The sequence below is a fragment of the Austrofundulus limnaeus genome, unplaced genomic scaffold, assembly GCF_001266775.1.
Source record: "Austrofundulus limnaeus strain Quisiro unplaced genomic scaffold, Austrofundulus_limnaeus-1.0 Scaffold76, whole genome shotgun sequence".
NCBI classification, from domain to species: Eukaryota; Metazoa; Chordata; class Actinopteri; order Cyprinodontiformes; family Rivulidae; genus Austrofundulus; species Austrofundulus limnaeus.
The window spans coordinates 1009732-1015730 of NW_013952478.1; the positions used below are offsets into that span (position 1 = coordinate 1009732).

Sequence of the window (5999 nt, forward strand, 5' to 3'; positions counted from 1 at the left end):
GTGTATCTTTTTATTATATGATACAACAGCGGTTTGAACTTTTTCATCATTTCAAATCTTTTTTTTTCAAATCTCTTTTTTTTTTTCAAAATGTATTGTTTTTCAGCTCCATAATCTTTCTGAACAAGTCTTATGGCTCCATTTTAGCTCCATAAGTCCAGTAAAACTGAATCCAATTAAAACACTTAAAATCAGTTCAGTWTATCTTTCCTCCTGCAGTCTCAGCACTGTTTTTTTTTCTGAATTAACATGTTGAGGCTGATTCGGTGACCCTGGATGTCCTGTCTGTTAGTTTCATCCCACTTCTCGTCCTGATGTCAGGCAGCCTCCCTTGCCTCTGCTTCACACATTATTCAATATCACGGTTTGTCCGCCCCCTTAAATGAAGCAAAGCAAATTTCCCACCAGGGAATCAATTTATTTTGTTGTGCTTGATTTTCCTTCCCCCTCGTGTTTAGTGTGGATTGTGTTCAGCAGCGTGAGTAGATCTGGTAGTTCTCAGGTGGAAGCTGGTTCCTCATAAACACATTCCTCTGGATTTATTCTGCTGTTTGCTTTTGTTTGTTTGCTCTGGATGCTGACCCTGTGCAGTGCTGCCTCTCGTTATGTTGACAGACGAAGCATCCCTTTTTAAGATGGTTTAACAGGAGGTCAAAGGTCGGGAGGGATTGCTTTCCCAGCAGCAGTGTTTTACACTCAGCTGCTCTCAGGAGAGACCTCGTGAAACTCAGTGTGGCTTTTTAAAACCATTTACAGGTCCTCGTTTAATCAGCAGCAAAATGTTAGTGTTAGAAAATAAGACTGCAGTTTGTTTCCGATATTAGACGGTGATTTTACAGTCAAACATGAGGTTCAGTCATCTGAGCAGTTCTTCTTACAGGTCAGTTGCTTCAGGTTAAAAGTTATTTCCATCACTCTGAGCAGGGAGAAGAGAAATAAGTGATTAATATTGCAGTTACAATTGCAGATGTGCATTCAATGATGAGATTCTGAGAGTTTTATTAAAATCTGTCAGCTTGTTCATGAGATATTTTGCTAACAGACAAATATGTGCCAGCAGAGGATTACATTATTACACTAGCTGTTAGTTCATTTACAGCAGGTGAGATATTGATGGATCTGACAATTTCCCTTCAGAATCAGCAAAATGTTGCTTCAAAACAGGAAACATCAGCACATGGTTWGAAATCGGCTGAGGCACATAAACCTGAGCTGTGATCGTACGCTGAGATTACAAAAAAGAACCAAATACTTTTATCCTCTTCATGCATTAAAACAACTAGAGACAAGCAGCTGGCTTTAAGACCTAGTTTTTGGCTGCATAAATATGTTTGTAGAGTGGAGCATATTTTTGCCCTTGCAGAAACTTTTGTAAAAGTGTTTCTGAGCATGAAGCGCTGTTAGGATAGAAGCTGTCAAACATCAAACTCTGATGATTTTTACTGACTCACAAATTTGTGGAAATTAACCTGATTCGTTCACTTTGTCAGATTTTTTTTATTTGTATCTGTAACTAATCAGCAACGTGTTGCTATGCGCTGAAGCTTTCGTGCATGTACAAAATTTATAGCAATTTATACAACTCATACCATGGGATAACTTATTCAAAACTCACACCAAACTTCTGCAACTTTTTTCATGTGTTGGTACAAGCTGTCTAAAAYGCTGTASTGTGACGGGGCTTTTGAGTAGYAGAATGTGAGCTAAAAGCTAAAGCTAGCAAAGGGCTAGCTAGGAAAATAACACTAGAAGTTTGCTGAGGCAGGTTTCAAAATAAAACAATGTTTTTGAAGGATTTGACAAGATTGCAACACATTTCTGTGGGTAAAATATTTATGAACACAGATAAATTCGATAAAGTGAAAAGGTTGCAAAAGYCACAGACCCATCTCCTGAATGAGCCAAGTGTTTGGATGAATTGCTAAAACACAACAACATATGCAGAAGTATTGACGCTGCAAAACATACAGTATAGTAACAAACAGGATAATAACAAAGTGAATGTTGAATCAGGAAAAAAAACTGTTTTCTGTGTTTGGATGCAGAAACGTCCTCTTTTACACTGTAGGAGTTTATTTGTCAGCATTTCTTAAACCACTTAATGTTTGTCCAACATCTCAGGCTGCAGTTTCTAAAGAGCAGCTCTTCTCTCCTTAAAGTCCTCTGCTGGCAGCTCTGAGACGCTGTTTTAATTGCAGCCTGTRAGTGTTACTATTTCTAGTTTTAGTTTTTGGCCAAGTGTGTGTGTGCATGCATGTGTGTGTCCCTCGCCAACCCTCAGCCAAAATTTCCAAGCCTAACAGTTCTCCCAGCTTTCTGTTTTCTCTTTGTTCTCTCCGTCGTCTTTTTCTCCTCTCTTATCACATTTCATTTCCYTTCCTCTCATGTCTTCCTCTTTATGTCCAAGTTGATAAGAAGACGAGACTTGATATTGATATCTCTGTGAGCGAGAGGTTAATCTAATGTGGACAATGATGTCCGAGGTGAAGTACATGCAGAGACAATGGAGGTCAAAGCCAGTGAGACAACCCACAAATCATCCTGTCTGCATTCTGTCTCTTGACTTCAGGGCCGGAGGGTTCATGCTCCGATCACAATTACTGTTTTTAATGCTTTACTGCCTTAATTCAAAGTAACCCTGAGATTCTGTTTGAGGAAATGTTGCAGARGAAAGAAGAAGCATGAGTGGCAACCAAAAAAGAAATATGTCCCATTTTAGTTCCTGCAGAGAGTGGATGACAGTGATAAATGTTCGCCTGAAAWTGGGTTCAACAACCCAGTTGGAAAGTTTTCAGGCTTTTTAAAGTTTCCAAAGTTTTTGTTTCAGAATATTTCCTATTTTTAACTTTTTTTTTTTTTACAAAAGCCTTCATTAGAACACTCAACAAACGATTTAATGATGTAAAATTTGTTTTGGAAGTCTAAAAAAAAACAAGTTTTGACTTTTATTATGACATTAAAAAGAGTTTTATTAAATTAACTGAGAAAATTTACTGAATTTATTGAAAAATTAGCCACGACATTGGATGATAAAGTTTTAAACAAATATATTAAACAGCCTTTTTGTGCCTGGGCATAACTCTCAGCTACCATATTTGAACACAATATTTGTAGTTTGTAGTTCTATTTGTAGTTCTGACCAGTTTTGCACTGCAAAAACTGTCCATCTAATCAAGTCTTTTAATCTTATAACCAGCCAAAARGTATTTTGGATCTTGTTTTGAGACTGATTTAATAAGCAAGAGCAGAATATGTTAAATAAATTATCTTGTTAGCCTGGAAARTTTCCTTATTTCAAGATATCTTACAAAGTGTAATTGTCTTATTCCATTGTCCAGTTACTTCACTTAATTTGAGTCTTAAGCTTCTCAAATTTCTCAATTTAAGGGAAATAATCTGCCAATGGAATAAGACAATCGCAAATCTTGAAATATGGAAAATCTCCAAGGCTTAGATAAATAATCTAACATCTGCTTTTGTACTCAATCAAAACTTGTAGTTTAATGATAAAAGTTTATTATTTCTATTGGCTTGTCCACAGCAGTGCTCACACAGTAATCTGGCACTGAGGTGAACGTCGATCATGTTTGAGGAATGAGCTCAGGGTTCATCGCTCTGAAACAAACAGCTGGACTCTCCACGATCAATACGCTGAGCAAACCCCCGGTGGACCGGTAACACATTTACAGAGACAGAAAGATCAACCCGGAGGTGAGCTCAAAGATAAATGGACACAAGCTGAACGGTGGAATGGCAGCAACTGACCCAGAGATGGAGTGGAGGAAAGAGAAGCAGCTTGTTGTCACGGTGTCTCAACATCACACTGGTGTACTGAAGACGTGTACKGGCTGAGTCAAAAGTCTAAAGACACTCTGTATTTCAGAAATGAACGGGAAAATGAAATATTTGAATACCCCAGCAACTTTTAGGCTATGTGCGCAACATGGCGGCCATAGTYAAAATTTTCCAATGGGAAGTTGTGTGATAGAGAAAACCAGAACTGTCTCAGAAATCGATTGCTGCAATCAGATTTTTAATACCTCTCGTGGTTTTGAAGTTTTGACAAAAATTTGACCCATCCCACCCACCACTTGCTGGGGGGTATTCAGATATGTCATTTTCCCTTTTTGTTTTTGAAATGAAAGGGTGTCCTGTGACTTTTGACTCACCTTGTAGTTTATAAAAAAATGAGGCTGAAATTGTCTTCCAACATGAAATGACAAAATGTGATTCTGTACAATCCAAGTTAAACTGAAGCAAAATGAATAAATTCAGGGAATTCAAGAGAACTCTGAGTTAAAAATGAACAGAATATTTTTGCARTTGTCATCTGCAAACATCACTTAATGACAAAAGAAATGACTTAATGACTAAATGCCAACAACAAAAGGCCTCTGCATGGTCCATTCTTTAGCCTTGTGTCGCGCGCAGCTTCTTGGTACAAGGCCTGGGTCAAACTTTTTGCTGCTTTGTTCTGCATGAACAAACACGCCCACAGAGTTCCGACCAATCACACGCTGTGAGCCGCAAGGCCTGCACTACAGAGTTCTGACTGGGGGCAATGCACACGACCGCTGTCACCAAGTCATAACAAACAGAAGCTATGCCGTTATTTTTGTCACTCAACAGCGTGAGCAAGTCGTGCATCTTGAAGTATAAACCAGCTTTTATAAGGATATTAAAATGGCCAAAAACACCTAGAGAGTAATAACAGACATTATGCATGAGGACTCTGTCTGCTGAAATGTGTTGTGCTTAATGCTCAAATGGCTGATACTGAAGTGGAGACTATGACCATGCTGGGCTTTTACCTTATTGAGAACACCACAGTGGTTCAGTGGTTAGAATTATCACCTCACAGTAAAGACCTGGGTTGTGTTTTTGGGTGAAGTTTGTATGTTTTTGTCGTGTTGGAATTTTCTCTGGTTTTCCCCCACAGTCTAAAAACGTGTTAATACTGCCTACAGGCCCAGGCCTTTGTTGAAAGACAAGTGTGATCTCAGTGGGATAACTCTGGTTAAACAAAGGTTAAATAAATACATTTAAATAAGTCTAGTGATGCCTTATATTGTTGTGGCACTGTACAATAAAGCAACTTAAAAACAAAAGCTCAATAAAATGAAATAGTTGTCTTACTGGTTATTTTTTAACTTTATGTTTTGRGTTTTCTTTTTTTTTCCCCTGTGATTTTTAACACCAAAAGGCCCGAAAATATGCMAGAATGTGATGTTTTCAGAGTAAAAATGAGCTGAAGGTACAGACAAATGATTTAAAAYAGGAATATGTTTGTGTAAATTATTCCACCGTTCCTAAATTACCTTAAATGTAATCTCTTCTTTCTGCAGTGTTTCATTTCCTCTCTTTTATTAGACTTTCTATCTAATTGCTGTTGCTCCTGTGAGCAGTGAAATATCAACTCAGTTCATTTCTCCTGTTTTTCTGTACTTTTATCATGCAACACAACCACAAAACCCACCTGGAAGCAAATACATTTACTGAACAGAAATACGTGGTTTTTACGCTCTTGTTTCGGAGCTAGAGGAGAGYCTCTGCATTTCTTCATGCCTTGTGGCGGCTCTCCGGCTCGCCTTCGTTTTCCCACTTTGAAACAATCTGAAGCTGCCGAGAGGACCAACTGCGCACATCGCCATAGCAACACAGTATTAATGATGGCAACAAGCGTGACCCGAAGACTCCGTTTGAAAACRTCTGGGAGAGGGATGGAGTGCACAGCCACAGCTCAACTGGCTCTTTAGTTTTGCCCTCTAATTTGCCTCCATCACACTTCTTCCTCTCCRCCGGCACTCTTCCTCTCTTCACACATCAAGTAATGAGGCTGAGGAGACACTTGATAGGCCAGGTAACTGCATGAGGGAAATCAGATCAAGCTCTTTCAAACACGCACACACAGAGAGGCGTGTCACAGAAGCTACTGATGCTTTTTATTTTATTGTGTTTTATATATGTGTGTGTGTGTGTGTGTGTGTGTGTGTGTGTGT

At 38.7% G+C, this 5999-nt stretch overlaps 1 long non-coding RNA gene across 2 annotated transcripts in view; it reads left to right on the forward strand.

Moving 5' to 3' along the window:
• Positions 1–5964: 5964 nt before the first annotated feature.
• Positions 5965–5999, forward strand: part of LOC106519405 (uncharacterized) — a 20834-nt gene continuing 20799 nt past the window's right edge. Inside the window, exon 1 of one of the 2 annotated variants that reach the window (XR_001310439.1) lies at positions 5965–5995. This is a non-coding gene — a long non-coding RNA (uncharacterized LOC106519405). The remainder of the gene's footprint in view (positions 5996–5999) is intronic. The other variant, XR_001310438.1, reaches the window with a different exon arrangement.